General features: G+C 38.3%; 1 protein-coding gene across 2 annotated transcripts in view; it reads left to right on the forward strand.

Annotated features, from left to right (window-relative positions):
- Window positions 1-18: 18 nt before the first annotated feature.
- TMEM116 (transmembrane protein 116) overlaps window positions 19-16,867 on the forward strand; it is a 163,418-nt gene continuing 146,569 nt past the window's right edge. The window contains exon 1 of one of the 2 annotated variants that reach the window (XM_049619949.1): window positions 19-154. The gene's annotated coding sequence lies outside the window, so the exon portion shown is untranslated. The remainder of the gene's footprint in view (window positions 155-16,867) is intronic. The other variant, XM_049619945.1, reaches the window with a different exon arrangement.

Genomic DNA, 16,867 nt, shown 5'->3' on the forward strand with positions numbered 1-16,867 from the left:
TTGGCGTGAGGGGAGGCACGAAGCGCGTGCCTAGCGTCTTGCTGCAGCTCGTAGTTCTCTCTCTTTATTCTTCTTCGAAGATGAGGAGGCCGGCCATCGTTTCTTCCTGATTGTGGCTCGTTGGGCAGTCAGTTGGGACCCGCCAGTACTTTAGGTTGGTATGTCAGTTTGTGCTACCACCCTCAGGCGGTTGGTCATGCTCTGCCACCTCCCTCAACCAGGACCCGAGTAGGCCGTCGGAGCCACTCCTGAGCCCTGCCCAGGTGCCTACTCTGGTGGCCGCCTGCCTCAGCGGCGAGGCCCAGGCTCCTATGAAAATAGGCTTTACTGAAAGTTGAGTACTGCCCAGCTATGCATATCCCAGCCTCCTGAGAATTAAAAAACAAAAACAAGTCCTAATGATCCTATTCAATAGATACTTGTTCAGGGCATGGTTTACACCAGCTTCTGGTTTGGGTTGTGGGAATACAAAATAGAGATGAACGAGACAGTTCTGGTCTGAAGGAATTCACAGTGTTGGGGAGGAGGAGACCGAGCAATAGTTACATAACCGTTACCTTGTTCACTTAGTCCTGCGCAGGAATGTCGGGGTAAATTGCAGACAGGAAATGACTTTTGAACTGGATCGTGAAAGAAGAGTAGGCCTTTAGAAGGCAGACACCAAAGGATATTTCTAGAAAGAGGAAAAACATGAATCTGTAAAGGTAAACTGGCCAATGTTGCAAAGGGTCTCATCAAACTAAAGGGTTTGGTGCCACGGCAGGTGTTAACCAGGAGAGTGAAGTCAGATTTGCTGTCATTTAGGAGTGAAGGAAGTGGGTGGGAAGGGAGGAGGTTGAAGGCAGAGAGACGAGTAAGGGTCATTTGCAGTAGTGGAGGTAGGATAGGTTAAGGTTCAGAAATAGGACAAAATTAGAAGAAAGGTTGGAATTCACAAGACTTGGTGAACAAATGGATGTGAAATGAGAATAAATTACATAATGCGTTGTGAGGGACTTAACACCATGTTAACCGTTGTATGTGTCCAATAAATGTATATGTATAAAATGGTCATCAAAAATCATAGGATCCAATCATGGGCAACCAGTTTGCATAGAAATTTTGAAAGAAAGTCGAATGTGTGTGTGGGGTGTTTGGGGGAGGTTTGGAAAAATTTATTTTGAATTTGCCCTAGTAAGTTAAAGTGAGCTACATAGGGGCACCTGGTGTCTCAGTTGGTTAAACGTTCGACTTTTTTTTCTTTAAGTTTATATTGAGGGAGGGAGAAAGTGCGAGTGGGGGAGGGGCAGAGAAAATCCCAAGCAGGCTCCATGCCATCAGGACAGAGCCCACTGTGGGGCTAGAACTCGGGAACCATGATATTAACACCTAAGCCTAAAATGAGAGTCCATGCTCAACCGACTGAGCCATCCAGGCACCCCAAGTATCTGACTCTTGATTTTGGCTCAGGTCATGGTTTTATTTATGGTGGTGAGATAGACCCCCATGGAACCTGCTTAGGATTCTCTCTCTCCTTCTAACCTCAGTCCCCACCCCCTGTTGCACAAGGACATGTGTGCTTGCTCTCTTTCAAAAAAAAAAAAAAATGAGCTACATAGACAAATGATTGAAGAGGAGGGGAAAATTATGAGCTGATTAAAGAAGGCTTCATGTAGGAAGTGGAAACAGTTAAGCCGTGGAAGAAAGAACACTTTTTTTAGAATTTATTTATTTTGAGAGAAAGAACAAGTGGGGGAGGGGCAGAGAGAGGGAGAGAGAATCCCAGGCAGGCTCCATGCTGAGCATGGAGCTTGATTCTGGGCTCAGTCTGAAAATTATGAGATCATGACCTGAGCTGAAATCAAGAGTTGGATGCTTAAACTGACTGAGCCACCCAGATACCCTGGGAGAAAGAACATTTTAGGTGGAGAACAAATGAAACAGAAGTGGGAACAATTCATGACAGTTTGGGGAGACTGAAAACCATCTTGGTTGGAGGGAGTTCTCAAAACACTACTTAGTAAGACAGTTTTAAGCCCAGGTAGGGGAGAGTCTTGCAAATCAAACTTAAGAATTTTCTGTTTTGGGACGCCTGGGTGGCTCGGTCGGTTAAGCATCCGACTTCGGCTCAGGTCACGATCTCACGGTCTGTGGGTTCGAGCCCTGCATCGGGCTCTGTGCTGACAGCTCAGAACCTGGAGCCTGTTTCAGATTCTGTGTCTCCTCCTCTCTGTGACCCTCCCCCGTTCATGCTCTGTCTCTCTCTGTCTCAAAAATAAATAAACGTTAAAAAAAAAATTTAAAAAAAAAAAAAAGAATTTTCTGTTTTGTCCTGTACTCAATAAGGAGCCATTAAGAGTTTTTTATAACCCTTTATAAGACATTTAGACTTTTTAAATTATTCACTTCTGAATATGTAAAAGCTTTGGGTACACCTAGTTAGTATGATTAATCAGGAATGACTTTATAGTCATAGTTTTGAAGTAGGTTTTGGGAAAAGTGACGGAAGAGGATTGGTTGGAGAGGGAAGTATCAGTCCTTTGCTATGAATTGTAATAATTCCATGCAATGTAATAATTGTCTCAATGCTTCCTTTTAGTAGTGCCCTGGTCCCAATTATTTTAAAATTTGATTATATTCTTAGCTTCAGGACCCTGACAACAAACTACACAAATAAGCCAGGTATAATTGTCCATATTTGGGAAGTTATAAAATCCCACAGTTGAAACTGATGTGGAAAATCAAGAGGCTCACCCTGGGTATTGTATAGAGGTAGGGAGGAAGAGACAAGTCATGTTAAATGAGTGTGCCCTCATTAACTCATGTTAAATGAGTGTCATGTGACTCAGTGTAGCACCTGGAGTAAGGAAAAAAGTACCATCTGCTAAAGGCAACTAATAAATATCAATCTTTTTTCTACATCATCAAGCCAGAGTCCTCAGTCTCATCAATTTCTTTGCTATTCCTTATATACACAAGGCATATTCCTGCCTCAGGGCCTTTGTACCAGCTTTCTCCCTCTAAAACACTTTTCTTTAAGATATTCATATGGCTGAGTCCTTAACTTCCCTAAGTCTTGGCTCAAACTTCCTAAGATCTACCCTGACCATCCTTTAAGAAATTGCTCCTTCCTCCTTTCTTTGCTCCTTTCCTCCTTGCTCCATGCTCCTCCTTGCTTTCTATCTCCCTTCTGTCTTTTTTCTCCATAGCACTTTTTAGCTTACTAATATACAATATAATTTGCTTATTTTTCTTATCTGCTTCCCATGAGGGCTGGATTTGTCTTTATGTTTTTGACTGTTTAGGTTAGCTACTACAGCCCCCTGTCTGGCATAGGTGGGCGCTCAGTAAATAATTGTTCAGTGAATAAATCAATCAATGAGAGAGAAACTATTCCATGGTTATCTCTCAAAATTCCATTGGCCTTTACTACATTCTTTCCTTAGACCTCATACTGTTCTTCAGAGATATGCCATTCCTTAGAGCTAATTGTTCTGCTCTTGTGAATTTTTGTTGGTGTTAACACTAGTTCCTTTGACATAGATGAACACTATAATTGTCTAGTGAACACAAAGCAGATTTCATCTGTTAAAAATTGTTATTGAAGGAATGATTTTCTTCAAGCCCTGTCCTCCTTTAAGAATTCTTTCAATATTGGGGCACCTGGATGGCTCAGTTGGTTAAGCATCCATCTTCAGCTCAGGTCATGATCTCGTGGTCCATGAGTTCGAGCCCTGCATCAGGCTCTATGTGGACAGCTCAGAGCCTGGAGCCTGTTTCAGATTCTGTGTCTCTCTCTCTGCCCCTCCCCTGCTCATGCCCTGTCTCCCTGTCTCTGAGAAATGAATAAACCTTAAAAAATATTTTTTTTGATAGGAATGATGGAAGACTTCTTAAGAATGATCAGAAAAATTATGTATTCTGTCCTAGATTTTATCCAAGGTATAGAGAAGAGATAATCCACAAACCAGGTTTGCAGGGGCAATATTAATAATTTTAAAAGTTGGTTCATTAGCATGGATAAGTCCCCCCCTTTTTACCTAACAGTTACACGTATAAAACCCATTTACAGCTAAAGTCTGTAATAGTCTGTTTTTTCAGGTTGCAAAGAGGAGGTGTGCTGAGATCTCCTTAGCCATTATGGACTTACTCTAACAATACACATGGAATTCAGGAAGATAGTTCATGGAACTATCTGAACAGGCATACAGTCCTTTAGATCACCAACATTAGAATGTAGAACAGCCTCAAGGAACTGAAACCTGGACACTTCCAATTGCTTGAGACACAATGGTAACTCCTGTTGTCCCAGGCATCTTGTATTACTCTAGAATGGACCATCTTGCTACTCCTCTCTTCTCTGTGGGCATCTTACATTTGATAGGCTCAGCTTGTCACCATTCAATATGGAGCACCCCATTGGGCAATTTCACACCACACCATTTCCTAGGCATCTGACTGGACTTCCCCTTGCTCAAGGACTAATCATTTGGGGCTAGAGTAGGGAATTCTGTGGCTCAGACATGGGAGATATATGAAGACAGAACTGCTTGTACTCATCATGAGATGAGGTCTGTGGGTATAGCAGGTATCAAGGTCTGATGGAGTTTTCCACCAAACACCATCTCTCCTTCACCACATTTCCATAAACAATCGTTGGGTGGCAAATCAGTTATTCTTTTCAGTACATTGCTTCTTGTGGGTTTTTTTTTATTGTTTTTATTTTTTATTTCTTTTATTTTCTATTTTTTTTAAATATGAAATTTGTTGTCAGATTGGTTTCCATACAACACCCAGTGCTCATCCCAACAGACGCCCTCCTCAATACCCATCACCCCCCCTACCCTCCCTCCCACCCCCCATCAACCCTCAATTTGTTCTCAGTTTTTAAGAGTCTCTTATGTTTTGGCTCCCTCCCTCTCTAACCTCTTTTTTTTTTCTTCCCCTCCCCCATGGTCTTCTGTTAAGTTTCTCAGGATCCACATAAGATGCAAACATATGGTATCTGTCCTTCTCTGTATGACATATTTCACTTAGCATAACACTTTCCAGTTCCATCCACGTTGCTACAAAAGGCCATGTTTCACTCTTTCTCATTGCCACGTAGTATTCCATTGTGTATATAAACCACAATTTCTTTATCCATTCATCAGTAAAAAAAAATTTTTTTAAGAAGAATTCTTTCAATATTTAGAAGCATCCAACTTTGGCTCAGGTCATGATCTCGTGGTTCATGAGTTTGAGCCCCGTGTTGGGCTCTGCGCTGGCAGTCGGAGCCTGCTTGGGATTCACTCTGTCCCTCCCTCTCTGTACTTCCCCCTACTTGCACTGTCTCTCTCAAAATAATACATTTTTTAAAAATATGTTAAAAAATATTTTTAAAAAGAATTATTTAAATATTAAAAAAAAGAATTCTTTCAGTATTAAACAACTGTTTACAGCTTTCATGTGCCATACACTCTCTTGAGGATCAGGGTTACACTGGTGAACAAGATAGATGTGCTCCCTACAGACCTAGTTGGGGAGACCAACATTAAATAATCACACAAATAAATATATAATTACAAATTGTGATAACTCTAGAAAGAAAAGTTGAGGGCCTAAGAGAAAATATGATGGGGGATCAATTGGGATTGGAGTTCGTGGAAAACCTCTACAATCAAGTACATGTGAGCTAAGACCTAAAGGACGAAAAAAAAAAAAAAAAAAGACCTAAAGGATGGATAGGATTCAGCTGTCAAGGAACTTAAACTTGTGTGATAAGAAAGACCGTAAATAATTATGAATAAATATGAAACTGCAGATTGTGTGTTAGGAAACATTTTAGGAAAAGAAAACAGCATGTGCAAAGGTTCTAGGGTGAGAAAGAACTTAAAATATTTGAGAACTAAAAGAATTCTACTCTGGAACCTATCCCATAGTAACAAAATCAGCAGAGAAGGAGGTGATACATACAGAGGTTAGGAATGTTTATTGCAGCATTGTTTGCAGAAGCAAAGAAGAAGAAGAAGAAGAAGGAGGAGGAGAGGGAGGGGGAGGAGGAGGAGGAGGAGGAGGAAGAAGAAGAAAACAACTTGCATGTCTATGACAGGAAGTGTTGAATAAATGATCTTTTATAAGTAGGCTCCATGCCCAACGTGGGGCCTGAACCCAGACCCCAAGATCCAGAGTCGCATGCTCTACTGACTGAGTCAGCTAGGAGCCCCTGGGTAAATGATCTTATGTAGAATATTACACAGCTATCAGAATGAGTTAGAACTATTTCTTTGAGATACTAGATGAGAAAAGAAATGTATACAGAAATATATCATCCCATTTTTAAAACCCTACAACCATAACAACAGCCCCTATACATATATACACACACACACACACACACACACACACACACACACACGTATGTATGTATTTGGGTATGGTTTTGTTTCTTTTGTTTTTGCACAAAGTAATCTTATTTGCAGCAAATAAGGAGATCATGGAAATAGCTTTCAAAGCTGTGACTTCCTAAGACAGGGTAAATGGGTACCTTTTTTTTTTTTCTTTTCCTGATTTAGAAAGTATTTGCAATTTATTTATTTTAATTTTATTTTTTATTTTTTAAAATTTACATCCAAATTAGCATATAGTGAAACAGTCATTTCAGGAGTAGATTCTTTAATGCCCCTTACCCATTTAGCCCATCCCCCCTCCCACAACCCCTCCAATAACCCTCAGTTTGTTCTCCATATTTGAGTCTCTTCTGTTTTGTCCCCCTCCCTGTTTTTATATTATTTTTGTTTCCCCTCCCTCATGTTCATCTGTTTTGTCTCTTAAAGTCCTCCTATGAATGAAGTCATATGATTTTTGTCTTTCTCTGACTAATTTCACTTAGCATAATACCCTCCAGTTCCATTTACAGAGTTGCAAATGGCAAGATTTCATTCTTTTTGAGAGACGAGTAACACTCCATTTTGTGTGTGTGTGTGTGTGTGTGTGTGTGTGTGTGTGTGTGTGTCTGTCTGTCCCATCTTTATCCATTCATCCATCGATGGACATTTGGGCTCTTTCCATACTTTGGCTATTGTTGATAGTGTTGCTGTAAACATGGGGGTGCATGCACACCTGTATCTCATGGATAAATGCCTAGTAGTGCAATTGCTGGGTGGTAGGGTAGTTCTAGTTTTAGTTTTTTGAGGAACCTCCATACTGTTTTCCAGAGTGGCTGCACCAGTTTGCATTCCCATAAATGGGTACCTTTTGTTTAGGGTTAGGATGTATGTATGTATATTTTGTTTGTTTGGTTTTTTTGTTTATTATTTATTTATTTGGTTTTTATTTTTTTTAGTAATCTACACTCAACACGGGGCTTGAACTCATGAACCCAAGATCAAGAGTCACATACTCTTCCAACTGAGCCAGCCAGGCACCCCAGGATGAATAAATAGGGAAACCTTATCATAATTTGTAGAGGTGGGCATAAAATGGTGCATACACCTTAATGAAAAATGCCTGTACATATATTGTATGTTATGTAAATAAGGCTGAGGCACCTTTTTGGGCAGAGATTTTAGTACTATAATGAGGTAAAGGCAAATGTGGGTCACTCCATAGTCCATCGGGTTTAGCTCAAATGATGTGGGTGTTTTGGACTGGTGAAACGTCTTATCAGGGCAGTTGCTGTCACCTGAGGGGTGGTTTTGGATTTCATTTGCCTTTCCTTGGTGCATGCTTCCAGTGACCCAAAGAGCTGCTGCCTCCCTTTTCCCTGTTTGGATATATTTTAACAAGTATAGAGAAAAATGTAGAGAAATATTTTAGGCTTTTAGCATTTGTTATAGTCCCAATGGAATGGAAAGGAAATAAGACAAAAGGAAAAAAATTACTATGGAATAATGTTCAGAAAAATGTAGAATATAAAATACTAGCTGTAGAATTACTACTAATATGTAGAAATTGAATATAGGGACAAGGACTTAAAGTAGCATGAATAAATAAAACATTGTTATGAGTATATGATGAGATTGTAGGAAACTTTATTTTGGATTTCTATTATTTTAATACTGTTTTTTCAATGAAGTAACATTAAAAAAATCATAGAGACTTTAACATCCATGGATCACATCATTTCAAAAAAGATGTTCTTTTGTCCCACTTTGAATTCATGTTATTTTGTTTTATGTACTCCTGTAAGCCACCTGAAATGTTCTCTGTGTCAAAGTGGGATATAAATAAGTAAATAAAGGTATCCTAGCTCTTGCCAGTTTCTTCCCCTTTTTAATCTTTCCTGCACACTGCCAACGTGTTATTACTTAACAATATTAGCGTGTAAAATAAGAATGATAATAATACTTCATAGGATTAGGAGTGGATAAAATTAGTTAGTACATGTAAAGCATTTACAATGGTACCTGCTATAAGGTATATATTTACTTAAAGAGTAGCTATTAATAGTTATTATATCATATTTTTTTTCTTGGAAATTTGCTTGATCATGGAAGTTTATAGTGGCATTTCTGTAGGATAAAATCCAAATCCAAGAGCCTGCAAAATCTAGTTCTAAATCAAAGAGTCTAAATAAAAATGCCATTTATAATATCACATGTAGCTACTAAGCTCTTGAAATATGGCTACTCTGAATTGAGATGTTGTTTTGAGAGTAAAATACACACTGAATTTCAAAGTACAAAGTTATGAATGTAAACCATCTCAGTGATTTTTTTTATATGGATTGCATGTCGAAATGATGAAATTTGGATATTTAAGTTAAGTAAAATTTATTAAAATTAATTTCATCTCCTTTTGTTTTTTTAATGTGGTCTCTAGAAACTTTTAAATCACATATATGACTTATATTTTTACTAGATAGAACCACTCAAGATTTTTAAAGCAAAATGCTTTGCTACCTTTTCATCCTGATCTTTGTCCAGTTGGTGTTTTAGATGCAAGGACAGTATACTTAAATTTATTTCTATTAACTTTTATTAAATAAAACTCATTATTTTAAAGTATTCAGATCTTATTAGATCTTAAATCTGTCATCTATCTCTCACAACTTGAGTACATTCATTTAATAAATACTGAGTGCCTTTTGTAGGCACTCTTTTAGGTATGTGAGATATTGGGGTGAATGAGACAACATCAGTTGCCTGTGCCCAAAGACATAGTCTGCTAGGGTGAAACAGCACAAGTAAACAAGATATTGTGGAATTTGATAAATATTACATCTCTGAGGTAATGACATTTAAGCCAATACTTGAAGGATGAGAAGGAGCCAGTCATGTGATTATCTAGGGGAAGAACATTTCAGACAGGGGGAATAGCTATTACAAATGATCTGAATTGGAAAAGTACTAGACATATTGGATGGATACATGTGGCAAACCCTAAGATAGACTCCAATAGTCCCTGCCTTTTGGTATTCAGACTCTCATCTAATCCTTTCTCTTGACTGTTGGCAAGATCTGTGGTCAGTAGACTATAGGAAAGGTGATGGAATGTCACTTCAGTGACTTCATTACAGAAAGTTCTGACTTCCATCTTGCTGGGAGGGCATCTTGCAGAAATCCACATGGCAAAGAACTGAGTGAAGCATTTAGCCAACAACAATTAGTTTGGAATTTAGGCCCTTAGACCAACAACCCTCAAGAAACTGAATTAGACCAACTTTGTAAACTTGAAAACAGATCCTTCCCCATTTGAGCCTTCAGATGAGACCCAGCCCTGGTTGATATCTTGATTACAGCCTTGTGACAGATACTGAAACAGAGGACCCAACTAAGCTATACTTGGACTCCTAACCTACAGAAGCTATGAGATGATAAATGTGTGCTTTAAGCCACTAATTTTGTGGAAATTTGTTATGCAACAGTGAATAACATACCCACACAACTTGATAAATATGCCCGCTATATTTCCTTTGAAGTTATTGATGAAAGTGTTTTACAGAACTGTGCCAAGTCAGAATGCTGATTCACTCCACTAGAAGTCTTTTTTTTTTTTTTTTTTTTTTTTTTTGAGAGAGAGAGAGCATGAATGGGGAAGGAGCAGAGAGGGGGAGGGGAGAGAGAGAATCCCAAGCAGATTCCGTGCTGTCAGCACACAGCCTGATGCAGGGCTCAATCTCCGGAACCTGAGACAAAATCAAGAGTTGGACACTTAAACCAATTGACCACCCAAGAGCCCCTGAAGTCATTTCTAAGTTGATATTGATCAATTAGTTAACACTCCCTGAGGCTTATTTGTGCAACAAATGCCATTAATTATGCTTCCATTTTATCTATATTTCCTTATTTTTGTATCATGAAATTTTTTCATCAAAAGCTTTGTCAAAATCCCATATATACTATGGTAATTGTATCCAAAGGGGATAGGGTGAGTCTGGCATGATTTTTTTTATAAATTCATTCTGTTTTAGTGGTTACTTTTTAAAAAAATTGTTTAAAAAGCACACCTTTTGAGTAGTTCATTCTAGAATCTTACTTGGGTTCAGTACTGAGATCTTTTTTTATTTTTTAAGTTTATTTATTTTGAGAGAGAGAGCAAGCAAGCAGGGGAGGGGCAGAGACAGGGGGAGAGAGAGAATCCCAAACAGGCTCTGTGCTGTTAGAGCCTGATGTGGGGCTCGAGCTCATGAACTGTGAGATCATGACCTGAGCTGAAACCAAGAGTCAGACACTTAACTAACGGAGTCACTCAGGCGCCGCAATGCTGAGATCTTTGACTTAGGGTTTGCAGATTCCACCATCCTTTCTCCTTGTAAAAATTAAAAATTGAGTTATCACCAGTTTTCTACAATTCCTAGCAATTTCCCCATTTTTACGCAAACTCACATTTCATTCAGTGGTTTATTGGGTTAACCTGAAAGTTTCTTTATTCAAGGTTTATTTATTTTTGAGAGAGAGGGAGCACAAGTGGGGAAGGCGCAGAGGTGGGGGGGATAGAGGATCCAAAATAGGCTCTGCATTGACAGCAGCAAGCCTGATGTGGGGCTGGAACTCACAGACTGAAAGATTATGACCTGAGCCGAAGTTGGATGCTCAACCGACTGAGCCACCCAGGCACCCCAGGGTTTTTGTTGTTGTTGTTAATTTAAATTCAAGTTAGCTGGCATATAGTGTAGTATTGGTTTCAAGGGTAGAATTTAGTGATTCATCTTTTACGTATAATACCCAGTGCTCATCCCAACAAGTGCCCTCCTTAATGTCCAACACCCATTTAGCCCATCCCCCCCCACCTCATCTCCAGCAATCCTGTTTGTTCTCTGTATTTAAGAATCTCTTATGGCTTGCCTCTGTCTCTGTTTTTTTATCGTACTTTATTTTTCTTTTCCTTTCTGTATGTGCATCTGTTTTGTTTCTTAAATTCCACATATGAGTGAAATCATATGATGCTTGTGTTTCTCTGACTTACCTCATTTAGCATAATACACTCTAGTTCCCATCCATGTTGTTGCAAATGGCAAGATTTCATTCTTTTTGATTGCTGAATAATATTCCTTTGTGTTTATATAGCACATCTTCTTTATCCATTGATCAGTGGATGTTTGGGCTCTTTTCCATAATTTGGCTATTGTTGATTGTGCTGCTGTAAACATTAGGATGCATGTACCCCTTCGAATCAGCATTTTTGTATCCTTTGGGTAAATACTTAGTAGTGCAATTGCTGAGTTGTGGGATAGTTCTATTTTTATTTATTTTTTTGAGGAATCTTCATACTGTTTTCCAGAGTGGCTGCACCAGTTTGCATTCCCACCAACAGTGCAAAAGGGCTCCCCTTTCTCCACATCCTCACCAATATCTGTTGTTGCATGAGTTGTTAATTTTAGCTATTCTGACAGGTGTGAGGTGGTATCTCATTGTAGTTTTGATTTGTATTTCCCTGAAGATGAGTGACGTTGAGCATCTTTTCATGTGTGTGTTAGCCATCTGGATGTCTTCTTTGGAAACATGTCTATTCATGTCTTCTGCTCATTTCTTCACAGGATTATTTGTTTTTTGGGTGTTGAGTTTGACAAATTCTTTATAAATTTTGGATACTAACACTTTATCCAATATGTCATTTGCAAATATCTTCTTTCATTCCATCTGTTGCCTTTTAGTTTTGTTGATTGTTTCCTTCATTGGGCAGAAGCTTTTTATCTTGATGAGGTCCCAGTAGTTCATTTTTGCTTTTGTTTCCCTTGTCTCAAGAGACACATCTAGTAAGAAGTTTCTGTGGCCAGTTCAAAGCGGTTGCTGCCTGTTTTCTCCTCCAGGATTTTGATGGTTTCCTGTCTTATGTTTAGGTCTTTCATCCATTTTGAATTTATTTTTGTGTATGGTGTAAGAAAGTGGTCCAGTTCCATTCTTCTGCATGTCATTGGCCAGTTTTCCCAGCACCATTTGCTGAAGAGACTGCTTTTTTTTTTTCCATTTAACCAGCAAGTTTTATCAGAGTCCTGGAGTATAATTTGTTCAAACCAGGAGTGGTGGATTAATTTAGAGTAGTCAGGTGCTCTCTTATAATCTTTATCGTCAGTTCCCTCTTACAATGTTTGTTTTACACTTTTTGTTCTAAATATTTTTCTTTTCAGTAGGAAAGACAGAAACATGTTATCCGTTAATCATTACACAATGAATTTCAGCAATGGGATATTTACTGTGTCCCTCTAAAATTCGCCTATTTACAATTCATCCTTTTAAAGTATACAATTCAGGGGTGTCTGGGTGGCTCAGTCAGTTGAGTGTCCAACTCTTGATTTTGACTCAGGTCTTGATCTCACGGTTTGTGGGTTTGAACCCCATGTCAGGCTCTGCACTGTCAGTGCAGAGCCTGCTTGGGATTCTCTCTCTTCCTCTCTCTTTCTCTGCCCCACCCCCACTCATGTGCGCGCGCTCTCTCTCTCTCTCTCTCTCTCAAAATAAATAAACTTTAAAGTGTACAATTCACTGGGTTTTAGTATATTCATAAAGTGTGCAACCATCACCACTATCTTAATTTTAGAATATTTTTGTCACCCTAAAAAGTCTCGTGCCCATCAGCAGTTGCTTCCCATTTTCTCTCAAATTACCTTCTTAGCCCTAGGCAACTACTAATGTACTTTGTGTCTGTAAATTTGCTTATTTTGGACATTTCATATGAATGGAATCATATAATTTGTGGTCTTTTGTGATTGGCTTCTTTCATTTAGCATAATGTTTTCAAGGTTCATCATGTTGTAGAATGCATCAGTACTTCTTTTAATTGCTGACTAACATTTCATTATATGGATATACTATATTTTATCCATTTACCAGTTGATGGAACATTTGTGTTGTTTCTACCTTTTGTCTTTTATGAATAATACCATTATGAATATTTGTGTCCAAGTTTTTGTGTGGACATATGTTTAATTTCTCTTGGGTGTATACCTAGATGTAGAACTGAGTTTATACCTAGGAGCTGAGTAATATAGTATATGTTTAACCTTTTGAGGAACAGCCAAAGTGGCTGCAGTACTTTACATTCTCTCCAGCAGTGTATAAGGGTTTCTCTTCCTCCACATTTTCATCAACATTTGCTATTCTCTATCTTTTTTATTATAGCTATCCTGGTAGGTGTGAAATAGCATCTCATTGTGATTTTTTTTTTTTTCAAGTAGGCTTCACTCCCTGCGTGGAGCCCAACAAGACTTGAACTCATGACCCTGAGATCAAGACCTGAGCTGAGATCAGGAGTCAGACGTTTAACCAGCTGAGCCACCCAGGCACCCCAGCATCTCATTGTGATTTTAATTTTTACTTCTTTTTTTTTTTTTTAAGTTCTTTTTAATGTTTATTTATTTTTGAGAGAGAGAGAGACAGAATCTGAAGCAGGTTCCAGGCTCTGAGCTGTCAGCACAGAGTCTGATGTGGGGCTCAAACCCACGAACCATGAGATTGTGACCTGAGTCGAAGTCAGATGCTTACCGACTGAGCCACCCAGGTGCCTCTTAATTTGTATTTCCCTGATGGTTTATGGTGTTAATCATCTTTTCATGTGATTTTAGTCATTTTTTTATTTTGGGGGAGAAATGTCTATTTAAAACCTTTGCCCTTTTTTAAATTGGGTTGTATTTTTATTATTGAATTGTAGGAGTTGTTTTTTATATTCTCAGTGTAAGTCCCTTATCAGATACGTGCTTTATAAATATTTTTTTTCCCTGTGGATTGTCTTTTCCCTTTCTTGATGGTATCCTTTGAAGCACAAACATTTTAAAACAATTTTAATAAAGACCAAAAGACCGATTTATTATTTCTTTTGTTGCTTATGCATTTGTAGTCATATCTAAGAAGCAATTGCCTAATAAAAGAGCTTCCTCAATGTCACAATAATTTTTTGAAATTATCTTTTCCTGCCTTCTTATTAACCAGGTCTCCGTTAGAATATTGTATGGGTTATGTGAGAACTATGAAGTCAGAATAACTGAATTTGAATATTGGTATTACCACATGATAACTTTGTAACCATTGGGAAGTGACTTCTTCTTTTTTTTTTTTAGGAGATAAAAGTTCATTGAATACACTGCAAGGAAGTGGCAGGCAGGATAGCAAAGCACAGACTATTGTCAACCTTTTTTTTTTTAAGTTTATTTTGTTGGGAGGAGGGGTATAGAAAGAAGGAGAGACTGAATCACAAGCAGGGTCTGCACTGTCAGGGCAAAGCCGAATGTGGGGCTTGATCCCATGAAACTTGAGATGATGACCTAAGCCAAAATCAAGAGTCAGACACACAACTGACTGAGCCACCCAGGCACCCCCAAAGGGAAGTGACTTCTTTAAGCCTCAGTTTCTTCATCTGAAAAATAGGAATATTACTCGGGTGCCTGGCTAGCTCATTTGGTAGAGCTTGTGAGTCTTGATCTTGCTGTTGTAAGTTCAAGCCCCACATTGGAAGTAGAGCTTACTAAAAATTTTTTTTCATGGGACTATTACTTACCTCAAAGGTTGTGTTGAGGATTAAAATGCTTAGCATAGAGGGGCGCCTGGGTGGCTCAGTTGGTTGAATGTTCAATTTCGGCTCAAGTCATGATCTTACAGTTCGTGGGTTCAAGGCCCGCATCAGGCTCTCTGCTCTCAGTGCAAAGCCCGCTTTGAATCATCTGTCCTCCTCTCTTTCTGCCCCTCCCTCTCTCTCTCTAAAAAATAAACATTTGAAAAAAAAATAAAATAAAATGCTTAGCATAGAGCCTTACCCATAGAAATTACTTGATAATTGGTAGCTATTAATACTAGAAATCTTTAAATACAGTTTTTTAAACTATATTTAAAATAAAAATATTTTACTAGGTAAGTGTTTTTCTTGACTTTGTATCCACAGTAATAGCTTGCTCATGGTAGAGGTTTAATGAATATCTGTTAATTTGATTTATAAAATGTAGCAGCCCATTACATTAAGTGAGCTGTGATGTATTTTTTTTTTTAAATGCTTATTTATTTTGAGAGAGAGTGCATGAAGGTGTGCACACGTGCAATCAAGGTAGGGGTAGAGAGAGAATCCGAAGCAGGCTCCGACACTGGGCTCAGTCCCATGAACTGTGAGATCATGACCTGAGCCAAAATCAAGAGTTGGAAGCTTAACTGACTGAGCCACCCAAGGCTCCCTGAGCTGTGATATATTTGAACTTACTAAGAAACTAAGTAAAAAGAGAAAACTAAAAATAAGTACCACCCACTTCATTTGTGCTTGGATTAGCCCTTGCAGAAAAGGAAGATGGGAAGATTATATTTCCAAAGACATTTCAAGGGGGAACACTGCTTAATATACAAAAAGCAGGGGGCTAATTTAGAGAGAAAAATGGAAAAGTAAATCCCTGAATGGGAATTTGGTCAGTGGCATAAGACATTTTAGAAGAAATGCCAAAAGAGAAAAATTGTTATGTCAAGAGCAGCAGACTGATTTGGCATGGCTGTTTCCCAAACAATTTGAGATTTGTTCTTGATTGAGACAAGAGTCCTTTGTCTAAAAGCATTCCCTTATCACTTGGTGAGACTGTCATTAGTTCCCTCACCCTTATTAGATAGATGTATGATTAGAGGCCTCAGAACACTCTCTGAGACCTTATGGTAGGGATTTTTGATCCAGAAATTTACTTGTATTTTTTTTTATTTGTTTATCTGATAATTTAAGCAAAGTGGTTAGAGCGTACCTTCACTTAACAGTTTCCCATCAGAACCTATTTAATGATATCCCTTCTTCTACTCCACACGAGATTCTTAACCTCACTTGAATAAAAGAATCACGTTTAAACTACTGAACCCATGCAAATGACCCAATTTATGTTATCAGTTAATATTTGTAGAATGTATGAAAGTATGGTTAGATGAAACGTAAATGGCTACATAAATGAAATGGTCTTCCTTCTCTGCTTTCTCCGTACTCTAGTCTTTGTCCAAATTTCACCAGTTCTTCCAAATTGGTTCAGACGACAGTGTATTTTTTTATCAGATAATTTGAGATTTTGGTATAAAGGCCATTTTTCCTACTGTATTATAAGCTCCTGGAAGTCTTGGTCTGTCTCTTGTCTTTATAGCTTCTGTAGCATAATGTTTTGCACAGAGTTGATATGTAAATATAAGTATATTAAATGAACCGTGTAATTTAATGTATTTCTGGTGGGAATTTTTGGTATAGAATATTTAAGATGTTACTATTAACTATGAGATATTAACAACAACTTCTCTTCACAGCTTTTCTTGGTATTACTAAAAATTTATTGGTCGCTTCAATATACAGTCTCCCTTTTCTGCCACAGGCTTTTGTCCCTAAACATGGCAAGCTTTAAGCAGATCTCTCTTCTTCCTTATTTTTCTGTCTCTGTTCTGTTCCATTTCTCTCTTGCAGCTCTATTTATCTTTTCATTATGACTCATTCTATTTTTTATCATTCCTGCCTCTTGCCCCTTCTTATAATT

This window comes from Panthera uncia, assembly GCF_023721935.1.
Source record: "Panthera uncia isolate 11264 chromosome D3 unlocalized genomic scaffold, Puncia_PCG_1.0 HiC_scaffold_8, whole genome shotgun sequence".
In the NCBI taxonomy this organism is placed as follows: domain Eukaryota; kingdom Metazoa; phylum Chordata; class Mammalia; order Carnivora; family Felidae; genus Panthera; species Panthera uncia.